This window comes from Balaenoptera borealis (assembly GCF_965194805.1).
Source record: "Balaenoptera borealis genome assembly, chromosome: 10".
NCBI classification, from domain to species: Eukaryota; Metazoa; Chordata; class Mammalia; order Artiodactyla; family Balaenopteridae; genus Balaenoptera; species Balaenoptera borealis.
Window position 1 is genome coordinate 107,725,129 of NC_138874.1, and position 23,307 is coordinate 107,748,435.

Below are 23,307 nucleotides of genomic sequence, written 5' to 3' on the forward strand. Positions count from 1 at the left end.
AGACATTGTGAGGGCAAGGGTCACATCTTGGTGACCAATGTGTCATATATCCAGTTGGTGCTCAATAAATGATTTTGATGATTAGAAAAAAAAGGTTGACTTTGGAAGGGTTGATGTTTAGTCCTTTGGATAGTCCTTGTCTAGCGTGGTCAATTGTTTATTTTGATCCCTTCTTATTTGTGACAACATCCTGTTCGTGCAGGGAATGCTATCTTTCGGTTTGGTAGTCAGAGTTGTTCTGAGGATTTTCAGTCTTCCATAAGGTATCAAGTCATTAGGGAACAAGTGAAAAAAAAAAAAAAGGTGGTGTTGGGGGAGAACCTACTCCTGTATCATTCTTCTGGGAAAGATCTACTTTTCTAAAGGGAAATTCTTAACAATACCAATTGTTGAGGTCCTGATAAGGTAAACGATATAGCATTGAGTTGTAATAACCCAAAGCTGGCACTATAGACTATCTTACAAAGGGAACCCTACTCTTCTTTGCGTGCAGTTGGTTTCAGGAGTCCCTACAAATAATTTCTTTGAAGTAGATTAAAACAAGTTCTCTGCTTTCTTGTTCATAGCATAGTTCTGTTTAGCAAACACTTTCTTCCCAATTCGTATAATACACAGGGAAGCTTTAGCTGGGAGCAGTTCATGATCACAGATGCCCAGGGAGAGACCTGCGTGCTGTTGATGGGCTGGGGTGGACCTCTGGCTAGTTTCTTCTCTTTTGTGTTGAATCTCCTCTCTATGGAACTGATAAAAGCCCCATTGTTCACTTAACCCTGAAGAGGTCATGTGTGAAGTGATGGTCTTCAATTTCAAACGTTCCCCCCTTTTCTTAACTTGCTTTATTTTTAATTCTAGAATGGAAAACAAAAGTTAGTGCTCTTCCTCAAAGATGGACAAATAGGGGGCTCTTTGGAAGACGTACTTTTTTTGGAAAAGGTAACTTTAAATATTACGTGACACATGCTTTGTTGTAAAACATTCTATCAATACGAAAGTTGATAGAATTATAGAACTATAGAGTAAAATGCCTCTCCATTCCTCTCCTAGGATTAAGGAACGCCAACAGTAGATGGCTATGCTTTCAGTTTCCTGTGCATTTATAGATACTCGTATCCATATGTGTATATATACGTGTATATAGTTTTATTATTTTTCTATTGTTCTACATGATTTAAAAAATTATTTTGTGTTTATTTTATTTACAAATTTTAAAAATTTTGAAATAATTACAGATTCATAGGAAGTTGCAGAGTCAGTACAGAGAGGTCCCCTGTACCCTAACCCACTTTCCCCTGAAGGGGAATAGAATATACCACCCCAAAATATGCCACTTTGATGTTTATTTATCTTTTATTTTTTATTTTTTTTTGGCCGTGCTGGGTCTTAGTTGCACCACGTGGGCTATTTGTTGCAGCATGCGGACTCTTAGTTGTGGCATGCAAGTGGGATCTAGTTCCCTGACCAGGGATTGAACTCAGGCCCCCTGCATTGGGAGCGTGGAATCTTACCCACTGGACCACCAGGGAAGTCCCCAAAATATGCCACTTTGGCATATTGATTATTTTGAATTAAAGTTACTTAGGAAACAACTGAGGCAAGAAGGACGCTCTGACCTCCTTTGTCCCCCGGAAAACAGGAAATACATCTCCCCTGTGAAAGGTACCAATCCTGTAGCAGGAGGGTGGAAGGCATCCTTATCAACAGAGACTGGATTTAGGTCTGAGAAAACTGTATAAAAACAAACCTTGTTACTTCTTCATTAATTTACTATTTTAAGCCCAAACCCCTTTGTCTTGTCAATTCTTTGCAAATTTATTGTTTCTTTGTCTAAAAGATATAAAGGTTTCCTGCTTTGGCCACTTCTTTGAGTCTCGTATTTTTGTGGGGCTCCCATATATACAAAATTAAATTTGTTTTTCTCCTGTTAATCTGTCTTATATACATTCAATTATTAGACCAGCCAAAGAACCTAGAGGGGAAAAAGGGAAAATTTTTCCACCCTACACCCCCAATATCAAAGCCAGGCAAATGACATTTGTACAACTTAGTTCTATGCCGTTTGATCACATGTGTAGGTTTGCGTGACCACCACCTCAGTCAAGATGCAGAACTGCTCCATCACCACAAAGATGTCCCTTGTGCTGTACTTTTATAGTCACACCTCTGCCCTTCCCGTCCACCACCATCTTTAACCCCTTGTTACTGTTTTTTAAGAACATGAATTGTTAACCTACTATACCTATTGATCTACAATTTTCTTTGTTTTCCCCTCTTAACAACTAGACCCGGAGAGTTTTCCACATTAGCATAGAAATTGTTCTGGGAATGCCTATCCACTGCATATTATTCTGACTAAATTACATGTATTACATGTTTTTGGTTTTTTTTTTTCATGTTCTGGCTATTATCAACAAATGCTGCATTTAATATCTTTGTGCAGTTAATGCAAGTATGTGTGTAGGATTGAGTCCTATGAATGAAATTTCTGTGTCAAAGGGATGTGTATGTTATTGATAGATACTGTCAAGCTGCCCTTCAAGAAGCCTGTATCAGGGCATACTCCCCTCAACAATTTATAGGAGCAGGAAGTCCTGCTTTATGCAGTGGTTATTAAAGGCTGGTGGCAAGTTTTATTTCACATTTTTATGAATTTTCTCCCTTTGAGTGGAACAGGGTCTCAGACAGTATATTATTACACTGTGGGCAGATTCTTTTTGCAGTAACCTAGCTTTCCTACAAATGTATTTGTTTCCTAGGGCTGCCATAACAAAGTACTGTAAACTTTGGCTCAGAACAACAGAAATAAATTGTCTGGCAGTTCTAGAGACTGAAAGTCTGAAATCAAAATGATGGCAGGGCCATGCCACCTCTGCAGGTTTTGGGGAAGGATCTGTTCCAGGCCGCTCTCCGACCTTCTGGTAGCTCCTTGGCTTGTGGCAGCATAACCCCAGTCTTCATAGGGCATCCTCCCTATGTGCATACCCATGTCCACATTTCCCCTTTTTATAAGGACACCAGTCATACGGGATTAGGGGCCTACCCTACTCCAGTATGACCTCATCTTAACTAAGTTCATCTGCAAAGCCCCTGTTTACTAATAAGATCACATTCTGAGGTACTGGGGGTTAGGACTTCAACTTTTGAGTATTTGGAGTGAGGACACAATTCAGCCCATAACAACAAGTGTTACAGATAAGAACACGCCACTCCAAAACACACAACAGAATACTTTCTTTTCTCACTCTGGACAGAATTCTTTTCTCATCCCCTGTGTCTAACGGCAGGTCCCACATTTGACTCAGCCGCCCAGTGATAGACCATTAGTGCTTTCCCTTTCCAGTTGCTAGTGTGACATGGAGCACATCTAGAAAGAATTAAGTCAAATTGAGATGAATTCAAGAGACCTGTGTTCATACTGGGCAAAACCAGAGAAGGGTTCCCCTGAGAGAATTCTACCTGTCCAGTAGGGCCCACGTAGTCCAGGTGTGCAAATCTGCAGAATTCATAGGAATGCTTTGGCTGAGGTCTTTATGACAATGACTAAAGTCTAACTTAAGGCTAATAAGCACATACCCTGAAATAGCAATCTTAACAGAGCACTTGTATGTGCTAGGCACTGACCTAAGCTCTCGACCTGTATAAACTCACTCAGTCCTCACAATGACCCTACAAAATAGGTTCTGTATTAATAGAATTCAAATAGACAAGTACATTGAGGTATGTCTTTGAGTCGTGTTCAGCTCCTGGCCCTTAACTGGTGAGCCCCAGTTCTGCTTTCCCCTTTCTACTCATTTTAACTTCGGTGAAGCAATGAAAACTTAATTTCACAATCAGCTGCCAGTGCTGGTGTGAAAGTAACTCAAGAAAACATGGCCTTTGCACAGTTGGGTATTTGTAAAGGGCTAGAGGGAGAGAGGTCTCTTAGCCCATATCAAAGTTCTACTTTCTAATGAACTCTAACATGTGGAAATAAATGAAGACCACCTAAATGAGAATAAGCAAAGGCTACTTCTTCAAAGCTTGCAGAAAGCAGGGAGTCAACCTCCATCACCTGCGTCCGGCTGAGACTCCAAGGCAGGCAGGGGAATGGGAAAGTTATACAGTGAAAAGAAGGCGAAAGCTTTAGGTGTGCTCTGGCTGGAGGCTGTTGGCTTGGGGGAAGCTGGAGGTGGGGCTAACTAGAAGTACACATCTTAAGTAATTGGTTTGAGAAGCTTTGAGGGGAAGGGAAAAATATTTTTCCTCTGATCCAACTTAGGTTCTCTGACTGGCGTCCTATAAATTAGACCAACAAAAGACAAATTAACAAGAGAAAAACAGGGGCTTCCCTGGTGGCGCAGTGGTTAAGAATCTGCCTGCCAATGCAGGGGACATGGGTTCGAGCCCCGGTCCGGGAAGATCCCACGGAGCAACTAAGGCCATGCGCCACAACTACTGAGCCCGCGTGCCACAACTACTGAAGCCTGCGTGCCTAGAGCCCGTGCTCTGCAACAAGAGAAGCCACCGCATTGAGAAGCCTGCGCACCACAACAAAGAGTAGCCCCCGCTCACCGCAACTAGAGAAAGCCCGCGCGCAGCAACAAAGACCCAATGCAGCCAAAAATAAATTAAAAAATTAAAAAAAAACAACGAGAAAAACAAACAGGTTATTAATGCATGCAGCACATATGTGGGAGAATCTTCAGTGATGAGTAACTCAGAGTGGTTAGAACTTGGGCTTATCTAGCATCTTCACAAAGCAACAATAAACCTGTAGAGAAGAAACAAAACAAAGGAGAAGGGTTTTAGGCTTCTAAGGGCATCAAGCTGTGGGAAGGTAAATATATGGGAAACTAATGGAAGATAAAGGGTTATATGTGCAGGGAAATCTTGGCATCAAATTTCCGTCTTCTTCGTGGCCATAAGACTTCTTTGACAGAGGGGATTTACAGCATCCTCAATTTCTCAAAAGTTTCTGCTTTTTGTCAGAAAAGGGAAGCTCTGAGAAGGCTTTTTTCTGAATCTGTTGATTCTCATTTACCTCCAACTCAAAATAATTGTTATGTCAAAGTGATGTACTTCAGGGTGGCGGATTCTGATCTCCTATGGCTTTCTCTTTTGGTCCTGACTTGGAAGCTGGTGGTCACTGATCAAGTCCTGACCGACCTGGGCAGGTTGCTGCAGAGGGTGGGGGTCAGAGTTTTAGTATCAAATATGGTCCAGCCCTCATCTGTGTATTCTGTCTTGCAAACGTTATACAGTAGGATCTGAAGGTATATTAGGAGTTCTCCATAATGAGGAGTAAAGACAATAGTCCTTATAGCGTGTGTGGTTAAAAAAATAATTGGGGTCTAACTTGGAGTCTCTTGTTCCACGTGGTCCTATCTTATGGTATTTGCTATGCTTGCCTCTGGGTCCTGGTTACTGTGGGTGGCTTGAAGGGCCGTGCTTCTATTAGATGCTTTCTGTGGCAGGCTTGGCTTCCTTCCAGTCTCTTCTGTAAGAGAATCGTCTCCACGACTGTGTGATGCTGGAGCTCTCTGCCTCTCCCATCTAAGCCCATTGTGGCTACTGGCAGCCTTATTCTTTCCACGTGGCACGTGGCAGCCATATTCTCCTAGATATGGTATTTGGAGGCGACGTTAGGACCCCTCGGGAGGTTCTCTTCCTATCCTAAGGGAACATGGATGCCTAAACTCTGGGTTTTACGCATGGGGCTTTGCTGATCAATCACACCACACTGAATGTTGTAGGGCCTCTATTCGTACTTTTGTTGTGGATTTTGTTTTTCTTCTACTTTCTGCCCTTGCTGTGATATAAGTGAGTCTCCCCAGCATTGCTCTGACACCCAGTGTATTGGACCAGATCAGGACCAGGTGTGGGGAGCCGGGGAAACCTGGGAGCATCAACAGCCCTCTGGATGGTGTTTCCTCCCAGGATGTAAGGTTTGAAGACATTGATGGATTTGAGATTTTCAGAGGTGGAAACTATATGAAAATGATTCGGCTTGATGAATAAATGGTAGATTTATGTCGAAGAATATTTTAAGTCAGCTGGAATTTATTGAGGGCTCTGTGGCTCCGGGGTAAGAGTGGTGGATTTGGGGCTGGCAAAGGCTGGTCAGGACCCACAAGGACCTCAGCGTTTGCTTCAGAAGAGAGACAAAAACACCAGCATCTGTGATCTTAAGGACCATTGTGTGGAAGAGGCCCAACTTTCTGAAGGCCACTTTGCTGAAAAACCACTCTCAGGGTGGCCAATAAATTAGCCAAAGGCCAATGGCCCCAAGAAAATGTAACTGCAGAACCAGCCCAAACTGGCTCTATCCTGTTTTTAACAAGATATTGAGTTGTTTTTCAGAGACAACAACAAAACTGCAAGTCATGCAGCCAAAGCAGGCGCAGAGGAGAAAATTTTGCCCTCAATTAATACCCAGAACCAAGTTTCTACCCCCAAAGGAACCAAAGGACCGGGACTTTACCAGAATCTGAACACAGATCCCTTTCAGAAGTGAAGGGTCCATTGTCCAAGAAGATCTGGTGCTGAAGCCCCTTTCCCACACCTATCGTAGATGGCCAAGCTCCAAAATCCTCGCATTGTAACCTGGCCACCAGCGCTTCCGCAGACCAACCTCCCTCCCTAACTCACAGAAGTTTGACCAAACCTCAGATCGAGGAGACAGACTTGAGCCGTGCCTCCCGTCTCCTTGCTGGTCCACCTTGCAATAAAGCTTTTTCTTTTCTCAAAAGCCGGTGCCATAGTATTGGCTTTTACCTGCATTGGGCAGCGAGCCCTTTGCTTGGTGACAAAAACAAAGCATTGCTGTCTGAAGGTTGGCAGTTTTTGTTTTTAAAGTAATTGTTTTTGCTTTAGCAATGGCGGCCTGCAAGGGGCTTGACAGAGCTGGGGCTTAGTTTTTGGTGAGATGATAGGGACTCAGACACTAGTGACGATGTTGAATTTTGTCTGAGTCCTGGGCTTCCAGAGAGCCGTGCTGACTGAGAAATCTCGCAGCCTTTTGCTTTCTGAGAAAGGAGTGACTATAAATGAACACTCTACTCTTGCATATTCCAACGTATTCCAAGGTAAGAGCCACCTGCACCCTTCCTCATGACTCCCGTGAGAGTGGGGGATGCTTCCCTTGCCTACTTGCCTCTAGAAATCCCCAGCCTGAGGCAGGGGATAGATGGGCTCCAGGCTAGGCATTTACAACTGGCCTCCTGTTCACACCTACTGGGGTGAGAAGAAGATGGGCTCCAGGCTGGACATTCATTACCAGCCCCCTGTTTACATTTCCTGAAGCAAGTGACAAACAGGCTCCAGGACTACATATTTATGACCAGACTCCTGTCTATATTTCAAGATCTGCACCTCAGTATAAAAACCAGCAACAGAAATAGGGTAAATAACCGGGCATTGGACATTTTAATGGGAGGGACAGAGTGGGACTAAACCCTGTTAAAAGATCAAGAGGTCATACATTTCGCATTCTTGGGGCAAGGGAAACATTGCACATGCACAGAAAGGCTCCTTGGGGGTCAAAAAGGAGGGGGCGCCACCCCATAATATGTGATGCTAAGGCCGTCCCATAGGCTTCTGAAGTCCATCTTGGAGAAAAGTTGCACAAGCATGTGGGGAGGGTCCTAGGGCAGGTCAGCTGTGGAAAAAGAAACCAGATAATTGGCCAAAGGTAAACAAAGACCTGGAGGAACTGCCCTATAGAAATGACTTAACCTCCTCTTCACTGCGCTCCTCCTCATTAGGGGGGACACCCACACCCTTGCTCTCTGGGTGTGCATCTCTGCCTTGCTTCTGTCTTAACTAAACAGTTTCTCTGTGTGCTCTCCCACTTGCTGTTGTGCTATGTCTCTAATAATAAACTCTGTGCCTGTTTTTACAGTTTTTGCCTCCGTGAGAAATGCATTTTTCACTGGGGGCAAGAGCCAGGGGGTGTGGTGGCTAGGATTCCTGGTTTTCATCCAGGCTACCCAGGTTCAATTCCTGGGCTGGGAATTAAGATCTTGCTTCCCACCACCACTCTCTGCTGCCTCTCCGAGATCGAGCCCTCCTTCCTTTCCTTTGAAATGTTCCTCATTAGTGGACATCTTCCTTATAACGATAGCTTGAATAAAATCACCTTAATTGTTCTGGGAATTCTGTCTTTCACTCTAAACAAACATCAGCAGGGCCTGGCAGGGGGAGGTCAGATGGTCACAGGGTCACCAGAGAGGCCGGCAGCACACCACGCGGAGCAAACCTGAGCAGGTGTGATTTGCGATAAGGAAGTTGGCCAGGAGGTGGCAGGCATCCAGACCAGAGATGGACGTTAACTGGAAGAACTTTCGTCTGTGGTTATTCTAACAAGACCAGGCGGCCCTCCACTCCAGTCTGAGAAGAACCGAGAGCTGAGCTTTCTTTTTTTTTTTTTTTTTTTTAATTAATTAATTAATTTATTTATTTATAGCTGTGTTGGGTCTTCGTTTCTGTGCGAGGGCTTTCTCTAGTTGCGGCAAGTGGGGGCCACTCTTCATCGCGGTGCGCGGGCCTCTCATTATCGCGGCCTCTCTTGTTGCGGAGCACAGGCTCCAGACGCGCAGGCTCAGTAATTGTGGCTCACGGGCCTAGCTGCTCCGCGGCATGTGGGATCTTCCCAGACCAGGGCTCGAACCCGTGTCCCCTGCATTGGCAGGCAGATTCTCAACCACTGTGCCACCAGGGAAGCCCCAGAGAGCTGAGCTTTCTAATGAGCAGTACCCACAGCCAAACATCTAGGTGGAAAGTGATAGCAAACATGTTGGTTCAGAGTTAGGTGTAGATACACCATTGAGATGATTCATTGAATATAACCTTTGGCTTTGTACCTGGTGCCTGATAAATACAGACTTAACAACTTTAAGTGATTTTCAGTTGGGAGAAAACATGGGGTCGAGAGAGATTCTTTTTCTCCTTTTCTCTCAAGGACAAAGTTCCATGGACAATTGAGGTGGTTTCATTCAGGATATTGCAATAGGGAGAATGTTCATTAATGAGGGAACACCTCTAAGAAGAGGGAGAAAAATTGGGGTTTTATAAAATAAGGGAGTCATCGAGGAAGGGTGGAGGTGGGTGGTATCTTGGAATACGCTAGAGAATGGTGGTTCTTTGTAGTTAGGCCTTTCCCAGAACATGGTGGTGGTAGGGGGTGTTTCTCAACCATCACTGCTTTCTGGGAGCACAGGGATCACACAAGGCTCGGCATTGTCACCTCCAACTTATATCCTTTGAAAAAGTACCTTTTCTCTTACTTTCAATTCCAAGTGTCTAGGCACTGGAAAAGTGTAAACATTTCCACAGAACTGCCATGATATATTTTTTAAAAAGTAGAATTATGTTGTTCCCTAGAAACTCAGTTCGGGCACCTGTATTATCAGCCAGCAAATGAATCCTCTGTCTCCGAATGCATAGTGATTAAACCTTTTTTCCCCCACATATAATGATTTCTTTACAAAAGCTACCTTTATAATTAGCACTTCTTTAGAAAGGAATGAAAGTAATTATGGTTAAATTCACAAATCTTATCTCTGTAATGATTTTAGCCAAGAGTTTCGTCTCCAAATTCTTAGGTGCAGCAAATTCAAATTCCTTTGTAATTAGGGGCATTTAAATTCTCCTTGTGAGACTTCCCTGGTGGTGCAGTGGTTAAGAATCCGCCTGCCAATGCAGGGGATGTGGGTTTGATCCCACGTGCCGCGGAGCAACGAAGCCTGTGCAAAACAACTACTGAGCCTGCGCTCTAGAGCCCGCGAGCCACAACTACTGAAGTCCACGTGCCTAGAGCCCGTGCTCTGCAACATGAGAAGCTACTGCAATGAGAAGCCCGTGTGCAGCAACGAAGACCCAATGCAGCCAAAAAAAAAAAAAAAAAAAGTTGTGACTCTCCAATTTCCAGGAGTTTACCAGATAAGTAGAGAGAGTGTAAATGACAGACCCTTATTTTCCAAGGGCTCATTGAATTTGCTTGGTTTTTCCTTAAAGTACCATTTGCTTGCTCAGATCATGGTTACTTTTAGTTCAGAGCTAGGTCTGGCTGAATGCAGGAAATAATGGGAGGGCCAAAGTCTGTTAAGTCATTTATTTTAAATTTAAGACTGAAGTGGACCGTTCCAATGAGGTCTGGATCTGAATCTCCTGCGAGCCAGTGGACAGTCTTCAAATGCCCTTGAATCCATAATGATGGTACCATTCACCAAGCTCTTCTTATGGGCTAGACTTTGTGCTAAGTGCTTTTGTGGGTTATATCATTTAATCCCACAACAGCTTTAGATGGGAAGTACAATTTGTGGACACTTTACAGATTGGGAAACTGAGAGTCAGAGTGGTTGAGCAAAGTTACACAGCTCAGAAGTAGCTGGGTCAGACTTTAAGCCTAGGAAGTCTGATTTCACATATGGCATGCTCAAATGCCTTGCTGGACAAGTAAGTGGATTTTATCCACCTTATCATCTATTGAATTATCTGAATTATCTCATTGTACAAGCTCATGAGTGAACAATAGCATTTCATTCTGGAATGTTAGAAACTATGGCTATAAAAGGGGAGCCAGCTCTTATTTAACGGAAATAGACTTGTTAAAAGTGGAGCTGGGAAAGAGACCTAGTCAAATTTCCTCCCTCCTCCCGACTCCCCTACTCCCCAGCACAGAAGTTACAGCTAGAGGGCACTGTCTACAAAACAGAAAGCTGGCACCTTGATCTTGGTCTTCCCAGTCTCCAAACTGTGAGAAATAAATCTGTTCTTTACAGAAAAAAAAAAAAAAAGAGTGAAACTAGGGCTAGTGTAAATACAATAAAATATAACCCTTCTCAAAAATCTGCAGGGCTGGTGGGAAAGGCAATTTAGGACCATGCAAGTGAGGATAAAATAATTGAGGAGTCAAAGTGTTTTCAGGTAAGGATTCTGCATGGCCAGATGGAACAAATGGATGCAAATTCTCCAGATGGCCCAGAGGTACACTGGTCATGATTCAGGGTTTAACCATTTGACTTAACTACCTGCTGGGGATGCTCAGCTGGAAGCAGAATAGCTAACAGGTCCTTTACTGGTCTAGCTGGAGGTTGTCCTCCCCAAGGCCAGAGAAGGAAGCACAATGGATTGTTATTTTCATCCTAGTGCCTAGGAGAGATTGGATGGTAAAGTGACAGTGGTGGCAACCTTGAGAAAAAGATGTTAGTCTTTGGTGCCCTTGAGGGTGGTTTTTGAGTACGGAAAAATAAGTAGTTCTTCCTCAACCTTTTCAGTTCAGTTGACACATCTTACTTTTTCAAGTCTAGCAATTTCTAATAATTGCATACTTAATTCTAACCATTCCTAAGATTGAAAGATATGTACCCACTAAGGAAACTAGTATGTCACCTCACACAATTTTGGAGAACTGCCTTCTCAGCTTCTTTGAGCTGGCTCAGTGAGCAGACCTTAATCTGGACTCTGTCAGGACCCACTGAACACTATGTTTATTGGGATGTGTTGTCAAAAACTCCACAGTGTCAAAAGGGATGTGGTCACCTAGCCCTTGTCCTGAATTCAGGTTGTGCATTGTGCATTTCTTCATTTTCCTGTCTCTCTACAGTCCTACCCAATTTGATGGCCTGATTGGATTTTGCATATCATTGACTTTTATATAAATGTCTTTCCCATTTAACTCTAAAGACCTTGGACCTTGACGGAATATTGCATTTTTTCATATAATTCTTAAAATCCAGCTCTTGCAGATTTAAAAATGATCTCTGGCTGGCTTTGTCTATTTGATCACCACCTCCATCCTACTGATATCAGAGAAAGGCAGGGCATAAGGTGCATACTGTAGACTTGAAGGAGGTCATTTCACAAATTTTAGAGAAAGAATAAGCACAACTTAATGGTCACCAGAAGAAGGTCCCTAGTCAATGTAGGGAGGAAGGAAACGGAAGCATCTAAGGGATCCCAGAGAGGGTTGTTTTTTGCTGACATAGCATTTGAATGGATGGCCATCCGTAAAGGAGGAAAGGAAAGGCACACAATCGAGTATGACACTCTAAAGATAATGTCAGAAAGGTCAAATCTGAGAGTGATTTGAGATTTGAAGCAAAAATGCCAAGGACAAAAGGACATTTTTTTTTGTTTTGAAACAAAAATGCCAAGGGCTTTCTACTGATAGCAGTGCAAGGACAACAGCTTGGGTTCAAGGGTAGTGTTAGTCATACATTATACTCTAGGGGGCGCTCAAGGACTGTCCCTGCTCCAGGTACAACTTTTTGGTGTGAGCCTGAACTGAAGGGGAACCCTCAGGTGGGCACAACAGTGCCATTATTCTAGGAAGAAGAGATTGATTTGGGAGGAGTAAAAGAATTTCCTGTAAAATGGATTCTGACAAATCACTTTTCTCTTTTGTGAGTCATTCTGTAACAGGTAAGAGCCAAATCCAACTATATGTTGGGTCTGTTCCTTTTACTTTAACCTTTGCCTTCCGCTGCTTTTTTTTCACTAAAAGGATACCGTCTGTACATAATGGCCTGCCTCAGGGAACCCTGCCCCTCTGCCCGAATGTTAAACCAAAGTGCCTTTGTTCACGGAAACATTCGGACCCTCTCCACCTGTGGATGGCTGCAAGAAAGAAGAAATTAACACATCCCCTCCCCGAGGCTGGCCATTCCAGGGGACATTTGCAAAACTTACGGCCTTTTTACTTTACTTCCTCATCTCCTCCCCCTCTCTGTGCAAAAGAAACTGGCATCCAAACCCTGATAAGATGGTTATTTTGAGACTGTAGTCTGACATCTTCTCGGCCTGCTGGCTCTCTGAATAAAGTCATATTCCTTGTCTCAACACCTCGTCTCCGATTTATTGGCCTGTTGCATGGCGAGCAGAGAGGGTTTGGACTTGGTAGCATTTCTCCTTGTTCATTCTTCCTTTACTCTCTTTAATCTAATGCTGCTGGGTTAGTAGGGCTTGAGGATTGAGAGAAAAAGCATAGGACATCCATGGTCTCTGCTAGCCTTGGCCTGACATTGAAGGCGTTGCTCTGATGTTGGTGCATTGCTCACCCAGGACCTGGGGAAGGAGGTCAGATATGAACGTGGTGCTGCGGCCCTAGTCAGTGATAAAGAGTGTGAAATTGTCAGTGTGTCGCTTGTACACATTCCCCAAGAAGCTGGAGGTGAGCTGGGGCACAGAAGGGAGCTGGAAGTGATCTTGGGTGGCCTCTGCCTGCGGTAGCTTGAAGCAGGATTCGGTTCCCCGTTCCCAGAGATTGAAGTCAGGCTGCGGCAGTGAGAGCACTGAATCCTAGCCACTAGGCCACCAGGGACAGTGGCCAGTGACGAGGCCCTGGTCCATTGGCTTTGTAGGAATGAATTTCCACAAAGAGACGGAAAGTAGTGAAACAAGTAGAGCGTTTATTAGGAGGAGAAAGAGTACGTGTGAATAGATACACACAGGCGGGCTCAGAGAGAGAGTCGCGTGCCCGTGGTAGTTTAAATTACTTATATGGAGCATTTCTTCTGGGTTTCCTCTGGCCAATCATCTTGCTTTGCCTGGCTCTGAGTCCATATTTGATTTATCTCAGCATCCTCCCCTGTGTGTGCACACACCTCTCAGCCAAGATGGATTCTAGCAAAGAGTAGACCTATGGGTAAGTTGACATCACTTACTATGGGGTGGCGCCCCTCCCGTTTTGGCCCTGAGGAGCCTTTCTGTGCATGTGTAGTCGCGAAGGTCTCTTTATCTTTTATCTGGGCAGGGCTCAGCTCCTCCTCGCTCCTGCTACTGTCTTTATCTTGCAGTATCTGTCCACAGAGGACAAAATCCAGCCGCTCAACCTGGGGCCCATCTCTCCCCTGCCTCAGAAAGACTCAAGGCATCAGGAACCTGCAATTTCTTTCCAAAAGAAACAACTAACTGCTCTGAGAGATGCACATGGTGAATATAATTAACACAGGGGAAGTAGAATGGCTCTATTCTTATTTTGCATCTCTTCTCTCTTAAGGAAGAGGTTTTCAAAAACAATGGTAGAATACATACTGATAAAAACGGAATCGAATCTAAGAGCCCGAGTTTCTCTAAATGATTTCAAGTATCTTGAGGCAAAGGAAATATTTTTCCAGGGGATCTCCAAGTGGGGACACCCAACCACTGGGAGTGGATTTGAGGAATGGCAGTGTTAGAAGTTGGAAACCTACAAAATAGTTTTGAGTTTTGAAAAAGGAAAGATGGCTTTTCTCCCCATGAATTATAGAATAGTGAGCTTGACAGTCGAAACCAGCCAAGATTCTAGAATAAATTATTAAGGGAATTACTTGTGACCACTTAGAACTAAAAATGATCAATAGAGTTAGTGTGGATTTCCTAAGAATAAATCAAATCTGATCTTATTTCCTTTTTTTCTAACAGTAGGCCCAACTGTCAATTACCTAGTTAGAGTTTAACAAGGCATCTGACAGGGACATAATCTCTGGACAGAACAGGATATTGTGTCAGGGGTGAGTATAATTAGGTGGAATCATAACAGAATCACTACTCAAAGGATATTAATTACCTTGGTCTCCCTGTAGAAGGTTTCTAATGGCGGCTACAGGACATTGTCTAACATTTAGAAATGCTGTACTTGGCATTTTCATCTCAAAGCTCAAATGCTAGACTACACAAATAGCAAAAGGAGGGAACATGATTTGAATAAAGGAATGATTTTGGAAAGATCCCATAGATTAAGCTATGAATCAAGACCAAAGTATTTATTGCTGTGTTTTATATGTAGAGTAGGTTGTGGAAACAAATAAACCTAGAATGTTATAATGGCACATACACAATAGATATTTATTTCTTGTTCACGTACCAGTCTGAGATGGATGTTGATGGTTGGCCGATGACTGGTGAGGACCCAGGCTCCTTGCATTTTGTGGCTCCTTCCATCCCTAAAGGCCTCATTAACATCTTCCTCTAGATGTACATGCGGAAGGAGAAGAGCATGCTGTTTTTTTTAAACTTTATGTTTTACTATGGAATATTTCAAACATATATAAAAGGAGGGAGATACTAAAGTTCATCCCCAATCCTCATCATTCTGATTCAACTGTGATTGATTTAGGGCCACTCTTGTTTCTCTTGTCCAGATTCACATTGATTTTTGGGGCAAGTTTACTTCGTAGATGGTGGTGTGTGTTTTGACTATTGATGATCACTTAAAGGCTTGTACATGGTGATATTCTATCTTTTCTTGCTCATTTGTTAGCCAGAGTTCCTCTAAAAAAAGAAACATTTCTCATTAGCTATTTGGTTATTCTGATGTCATACTTGTTTCTTAAATACGTTGACTTGTGTTTACAATATATTGGCTACGACTAAGTCATGTGGCCACACCTAGCTGCAAGGGAGTCTGGGAAATGTAATCTAGCTGTGTGCCTGGGAAAAAGAGGAAATGGATATTGACCAACAGCTAGCAGTCTCTCCTGCAATTACAGAAACAAAGTGAAATCTGTCAGTGCTATATTGGGTTGGCCAAAAAGTTCGTTCGGGTTTTTCCAACATCTTGGAAAAACCCAAACGAACTTTTTGGCCAAACCAATATTTAAGGTCCATAAATCCTGCTGCCCCATTTAGAATGGGAGGGACATGGCTTGGCAGCAACAAGAATGGAAAAGACTCAGAGGAGGTGGTTGACCTCTTTTACTAGCTGCCAAAAGAGCTGGGTGCACCAGTAGCAACAGTCTATTACACTTGGGGAGTTGTTGACAAACCACACAGTTGCTGAGAAGGCAGTCAGGACGGTTGGCAGAGCTGGGGATATTTAATCCAAAGACTCAGATGGGACTTGAGAGGATTCTGAAGGGCTGTTTTCTAGAAAAGGGATTAGGCTGGATCTGAGTGGACCTAGGGATGAACCAGAAGTATTGGGGAAGAATTACACGGAAGCAGATTATTGTTGAATATAGGATACTTTTCTCTTGTTTGCTATGATTCATTGTAATTATGGCAGAATGAGCTGCCTTGGAGAGACTGTGGCTTCTTGGTCCCAGGTGGGTGTGAGGAGAGATTTGGGTACCACTTGACAGAGATGCAGGTGGGGAGCTCAAGAACACGTGATTGTGCTTGTCCCCGGAGAGGCTGAAGATCAGATGAGCTCTGGGAAGTCTCGTGTATGTTAACTGAGCAGAACTGCACATCCAGAAAGGGGTATGCAGTCCGTGGGCAAGAGTTCATATTTAATCATTCCATTTGAGGTGATTTTTTTTCTTATAGAAATTATTGTTTAACTTTTTTTTTTGTTTGTTTTGTTTTGTTTTTAATTTTATAGCTACTTTATTTATTTATTTATTTATTTATTTTTGGCTGTGCTGGGTCTTCGGTTCGTGCGAGGGCTTTCTCTAGTTGCGGCAAGCGGGGGCCACTCTTTCATCGCGGTGCGGGGACCGCTCTTCATCGCGGTGCGCGGGCCTTTCACTATCGCGGCCCCTCCCGTTGCGGGGCACAGGCTCCAGACGCGCAGGCTCAGCAGTTGTGGCTCACGGGCCCAGCTGCTCCGTGGCATGTGGGATCTTCCCAGACCAGGGCTCGAACCCGTGTCCCCTGCATTAGCAGGCAGATTCTCAACCACTGCGCCACCAGGGAAGCCCTTGTTTAACTTTTGAGTGAACTTTTTACTTAAAGAAAAAAATTGGGGAGGGGGTTCAAAATGTACTTGATAGCCAGTTATTTTTGAGTGTTACCTCAACGGTCATTTGCTAATTCATTTCTGCTTCATGGAGCAAACCTAAGTGCCCGCTCTGTACTAGGTTCAGGGAACAAAGGTGGGTAACAGGTGGGACTCACTCTTTAAGATTTCAGTTGGAGAGGCAGATGTACACAGGGGTAAAGGTACTTCCATGTGGAGGGAAGTGAGGAGGATGGATGAGCCAGGTGGGCCAGGATATGTGGGGAGGTCCAGGGGGTGTCCAGGGATTCCCCTGGAATCATGCAGGGGAGATGACATAATAAAACCTTGAAGGCTCAGTAGGAGTTAATCAGGGCAGGGGAAGGACATCCCCCGGGAACCCCATTCTCTGGGGACAACTTGAGGAAAGGGAGTGAAGGTGTGAGTGTGACATTTTTAGGACATGGCTGTCCAGGAGCGTGACTGGGGCTTGCACTGGTTGAACTGAAGTGAGACTGGTGGGCTGGCAGGGATCTGGACCTGGCGGGTTGGGGGAACCGTGCTGAAGACTGGGGATCCTTCATGAAGACTTCTTACTCAATCCTTTAGGTGAAGGAACCCTGTAGGAGGACCCTGAGCTGGGCATCGCCCCCGCCCCCCACCCCGATCCTGGGTCCTGCTCTGCAGTCATCAACCTTCTGAGCGCACACAGCCCACTTTCCTGTGCTCAGCCTGCATCTGCAGGACAGGGAGTTTGAATTATGAGAAATATGATGGCTGGTTTGAAGTCAGATAGCCTGCGCTTGAATCCTGCCTCCAACTCGTATTAGCTGTTATTTAACCCGTGTGCCACTTAATTGGTAAAATGGGAATAATAATGGTACCAACCCCAGAGGGGGTTATTGTGAGAATTAAATGAGAAAATCCTTGTAAAGTGGTTACTTTTTACACTGCTGGGATTTCACTGGCTATTCACTGTCAATACCTGGTAGATGTTACTTACACTAAGTAATTAATGGTAATAGGTACCATTTCCGATCACACAACAGGGTGGGGCAGCAGTTTCCAAGTTGGTGTGGAGGAGTCTCGGATTCTTGGACACACCAAGGGGCTGCCCCAGGGGAAGCACGTGGGCAGAGTGTGGCACCTCCCTCTGCAGTTATTAGAGAAACTCCTCTTTTACTTGTTTTAAATACTAGGCTCGAGTAACATTTATGTGAAAAGTCAGTTGCCAATATACCTTAGAAAACCATTGTACTAGATGATATCTAGGTTTCCTGCTGGCGTTAAAATTCTATGATTTAAAATCAAAAGCGGATAAGTTACCTTTGCCTCCTCAGTTTCTGTTTATAAATTTTTCTGTCTGCTTCGGTCTGTTTCCTTCCTTGCTACTGTTCACTCTTCTGGCTCTCACTGCCCCTTTCCCCAGAATATCTCCTTTTAAAAATATTTCTTCATCCTATAGTTACAATTACCATGAGGACCTTTATGTCAGCCTTCTGATGAAATCCATTTCCACAAAGATGTTCATATCTGATAACAGCTAGGTGTTTGTTTTTAAGTCTTAAAAGAGGAGGTCTGGAGAGGCAATGCTTCTCCCCAAAGGAATGAGTCCCTAATGGGGGATTTTCAGACTCAGACTTGGGTGGGGGGGTGTTTGGGGACAGAACAGCCTTTCAAATTTCAGCCTACCAGCAGCTGGTGCCTCGGATGGGGTTTGTCCTTTTTTTCACCAAGGGTCCCGTGTGTGCAGAGGGTGTGTATGATCCAGGTGTCAGTGTTTACTGTAGGGAGAAGCTCTGAGCCCCATTTAATTAAGTGTCTGATTGTGTTTCCCAAATTCTTACTGTGGAATAAAATGTCGACTAATGAATGTCCAGGAGAGTACAACTGTCCTCAGTACACTCCAGCTTCAAGCCCAATGATAATTCTGGTTGTACCTATGGGTGTGCCCTTCTTTCAGAAGTAGGTCCTGGGCCAAGGACTCAGGCAGAAGTGATTCATGAAGATGTGCTCCTGGGAGCAGGAGCTTTGCTACCTTTGTGCTTGCCTTGCTTTGCTGGGAATGTACTGGTTAATCCACGTTCCTCAAGTAAGAACCGTCAGTCTTCTGGGCCTTAGTTTTCCCATCTGTAAAAAGGAATGGTGAGCTGCAAAGTCTCTTCAAGGACTGAAATTCTGCTTCTAATATTACCTCTGAGCAGGAAACACACTGTACTAAGGGAATTTCATTGTCCATTTTCTAGAAGGGGGAGAAGCCAGATAAACTGTAATTGAATGACAGATCTAAAAACAACCATGACCTATTGATTACCTGGAACTATGCTAGGCATTTTATACAGATCATTTCTGTTTTAAATCACAGCTTTACTGAGATATAATTTACATACCGTACAATTCATCCATCTACAGTGTAAGATTCAATGATTTTTAGTATCTTCACAGATATGTACAACCATCACCATAGTTGATTTTAGCTATCATCCCTCCAGCTCTCATCCTCCCCAGTCCTAAGAACCACAGATCTTTGTCTCATAGAACTTCCTATTCTGGACATTTCATATAAAGGGAATCATAAAATACATGGCCTTTTTGGCTGTGTTGGGTCTTCGTTGCTGCTCACAGGCTTTCTCTAGTTCCGGAGAGCGGGGGCTACTCTTTGTTGCAGTGCGCGGGCTTCTCATTGCAGTGGCTTCTCTTGTTGCAGAGCACGGGCTCTAGGCACACAGGCTTCAGTAGTTGTGGCGTGTGGGCTCAGTAGTTGTGGCACACGGGCTCTAGAGCGCTGGCTCAGTAGTTGTGGTGCATGGGCTTAGTTGTTCCGCGGCATGTGGGATCTTCCCAGACCAGGGCTCAAACCCACATCCCCCACATTGGCAGGTGGATTCTTAACCACTGTGCCACCAGGGAAGTCCCTACTTCATTGCTTTTCATTGCTGAATAATATCCCAATGTTTGTATATACCACATTTTGTTTATCTGTTCATCAGGTGATAGACATTTGGGTTGTTTCTAATTTTTTGGCTATTTTGAATAAAACTGCTGTAAACATTCATATACAAGTCTTTGTGTGGGTAGACACCTAGGAGTGGAATTGCTGAGTCATATGGTAACTTTCATGTTTACAAATATCATTTATGATTCTCCTAAGAATCCTGTAAAGCAGGAATTATTATTCCCATTTTACTGATGCTAAAACTGAGTCTGGAGGAGGTTGAGCATCTTGTCAATGAAACACAGCTAGGAAGTGGCTGAGTCTAGATTTGAACCACAGTCTTTCCAATTCCAAAGCCTGGGGTTCTTTCCACTGTACTCCAGGCCAAGGCTTAGCTCTGTTTCTGGTTTGCATGTGTTGATGTAGGAAGGCTACCATGAGCCTGTGGAATCAGCTTCCTACATGTGGCTCTCACCTCCTTCAAATCACAGGGCTGTTTCTGCTAGGAAGCCCATGGTGTAAAGTCCAACAGGAACTGGACTTGCATGGAATTCTCTCTCTACGGTGACATTTAGGTGTTTAAAACATGACTGGACCACCACCTAAAGTGTAGATGCTTTCCTTACGAATATCCAGGTTGCAAGTTGCTCATCGCCGACTGTTGATAGCATTTTCATCCTGTCCTTTCTTCTTTCCCCCATCAGTTCTGGTCCAGCAGCCGCTACGCCCTGACTAGAGGAACAAACTCCTGTTTCCTCTGCTCCACTGCTGCCGCCAGACTGTTATTACAATAACACGCACCTCTGACAATTCCTGGCAGCTTTGCGTGCTTCTTGTTGAGTCATTCTGATCTCCAAGTCTGCAGAGCACGCAGCAGATGGCATGGAGACACTGACTGTGTGTTCAGGAGTCACTGAACAGAGGTTCCAGTCATAGGAGCAAAGCTAGATACTATGTGTGGGGCAACTGCAGAGGTGAAAATATTTAACTACATTGATTTTTTCCTCCCAGAATATTGCTATGTGTAAACAAGTCATTTTGCTAAAAGAGCTTTAAAAAGAAACTCATAATGATACTTTTTTTTTCTTTGGCTGTGTTGGGTCTTTGTTTCTGCGTGAGGGCTTTCTCTAGTTGTGGCAAGTGGGGGCCACTCTTCATCGCGGTGCGCAGGCCTCCTCACTGTCGCGGCCTCTCGTTGCGGAGCACAGGCTCCAGACGCGCAGGCTCAGTAGTTGTGGCTCACGGGCCTAGTTGCTCCGCGGCATGTGGGATTTTCCCAGACCAGGGCTCGAACCCGTGCCCCCTGCACTGGCAGGCAGACTCTCAACCACTGCGCCACCAGGGAAGCCCCATAATGATACTTTACATTTATTTATCATAGTGCCCCTCTCTAAGGAGCTAGCTGCTTTGCTAATATTTAGGACCATTAATTCTACAGGCTGAGGCAGGGAGCAGACAGGATTATTAGGTAACCTTATTTTCTCTATGAAATTTATATGAGATAAGGAAAATTTACATAAGCCTCTCCCAACACAATCCTTTTAGCATTTTGATGCATTTCCTTCCAATCTTTTTTTCTTTATGCACAGGATTAAAAACAAATCTAGTTCATACTGTGTACACAATTTTATATCACCTCATGGCTTATTATAATTATGCAATATCACACGTATTATAATTTCCCCCGTGTTTTTACATTATTTTAATGACCATTTTAAAAGGTGCCAACACTTGATTAAATATGATTTCTTTTATTACTTGCCTATATCAGACATTTAGATTGTTCTTGTGCATTAAAGTTATTTCCTCAGGAGGAATTCCCAGAGGTAGAATTTAGAGGGATCTCTAATATCTATTGCCAAATCGTTTTCCAAGGACAGCTGATTTGTTCATTCTTCTCTGGGCAGGATGGGAGTGCTGGTTTCAGGATGGGAGTGCTGGTTTCAGCACGTCTTCACCAGCCTAGCCTGGCTGGTGTTGGAAAGTTCAAGTGCAGGGGGTGAAGTCGTGCTCAAAGAGAAGATAAAAACTGTCCTCCATCTCTGGGGAGGGTGTCCTGGGAAGGCAGGAAACATCTTTAGGAGGGGGAAATTGGGATACGTGTATAATAAAAAGCAATTTGTATCAATTATGCTAGAGGAAAGACTGAATGCTTCCTATTCTCCCTGTAGAAATTGATGGAAATCATTGTCTTGTGGAAAAGTGAACAAAGACTATGCAGCCGGAACATCCAGACTATTTTCCAAAGTGGCTGTACCATTTTAAATATGACCTCATCAATTCTCGCCAATACTTGTTATTGTCTTTCTGAATTTAGCCGTCTTGGTGGATATGGAGTGGTATCTCCCTCCATATTTAATTGGTGTTTAATTTACACACTTACATCTGTTTTAATGTCATTAATACATGGAGGGGCTTCCATTACACCAAGATTGTAGGGATGAGAACATATACATTCATAAGGGGATCTGGATACTTATAAGTTTAACATATAAATAAATTTAAACTTGTGTTTAAACCCTCTTTGAGCCCTTGGCTTGATTTGTTAAAACTCAAACTATATTCTTGATTTATTTTATTCTTATAGTTTTAAACATCCAGACAATATGTAAACCATTCTTTACATGTCACTGCAAGACAATCTTTTTGAGCAGGGACTATTCCACCCACCCCCAACCAAATTTCCAGCCCAGTACATTTTCTTTTCATTAGTACCAATTTCATAGGAGTGTTGTAAGGATTAAATAGATTATGCACATCAAATGCATAACATAGTAAGTCTTCAACAAATACTAGCTAAAAAAAACCAGATAGGACGTGCCGGTTGTGAGGAGAGAGATTTCATTTCAGGTCATTTCCTAGCCTTTGGTACCCAGATTATATCAACTACGTTGAAATAGGAAGTATTTCCATAGACTCCCTCCCACGTTTGGTTTGTTTCATTGGTTGGGGTCTAAACATCATCTGAGTGATTTCAGTCCTTAATTTCTCTGATTAACTAAGTTCCCTAGAGCTGGAAAGCCTGCAGCTATAAAATCCCCACTTGCTGCCTGGTGTCCTAGTCACCCTCTAAAAATTTCTTGAGCTGGAGGAATTATTGGGCTTATCGTGGGGAGTACTTTTTGCAGCCTGTGTGGGAACACTGCCTATGTCTTCTGAATCTTTTGCTTTCTGAAGACTGTCAGATCTATTGCTCAATAAAATGAACCTTCCAGCCAAACTTCCTTGCAAAGGCAGTAAGCCAAACATCACCTTTAGTGATCCTCAAACTATAAAAATCCAACAATACCCGTGTTGAAACTTGTTACAGTGAGGAAAAACTAAAAAACTTGGTTGGTATTCTTTTGAAAGTTCATGCACATACTCCTATTCAAAAGAAATCCTGGTTTCAGCATTCAAATGTACACTCTCCAAATTAAACTTGTAAATGCTCTAAAACTGGTCATTATTTGTTGATTACATTCCATGGGCAGAGCCCTGTACTACCTTTACTAAGAGGGTTAGAGAGATGTAGGTTGTATAAAAACAGTGGAATCTTGTGATCTTGGCTTGCAGAAAATCATGTGTGAAAACTAACAGCCAGGCAGAAAAACATAAATGAAGGCAATTCAAATCTTTACCCAGTCTCTTGAGAAATGTCAAAGGGGCGAGGACAGTCTTGATGTGCAGTGAGACTTCTTAAAAATCCTTTTTAAATATTTCTTTCACTCACAATTTTTCTCTTATACCAGATGGTGGTTCCTGAAAAGCCGCTCTG

General features: G+C 43.5%; 1 protein-coding gene and 1 long non-coding RNA gene across 2 annotated transcripts in view; one reads left to right on the top strand and one right to left on the bottom strand.

The window, feature by feature from the left end:
- The window catches only part of PLPP4 (phospholipid phosphatase 4), a 567,241-nt gene that overhangs the window by 17,570 nt on the left and 526,364 nt on the right, over window positions 1-23,307 (top strand). The gene's annotated exons all lie outside the window — the stretch shown is intronic.
- LOC309635585 overlaps window positions 16,226-23,307 on the bottom strand; it is a 712,727-nt gene continuing 705,645 nt past the window's right edge. Inside the window, exon 2 of the long non-coding RNA XR_014248898.1 lies at window positions 16,226-16,618. This is a non-coding gene — a long non-coding RNA (uncharacterized lncRNA). The remainder of the gene's footprint in view (window positions 16,619-23,307) is intronic.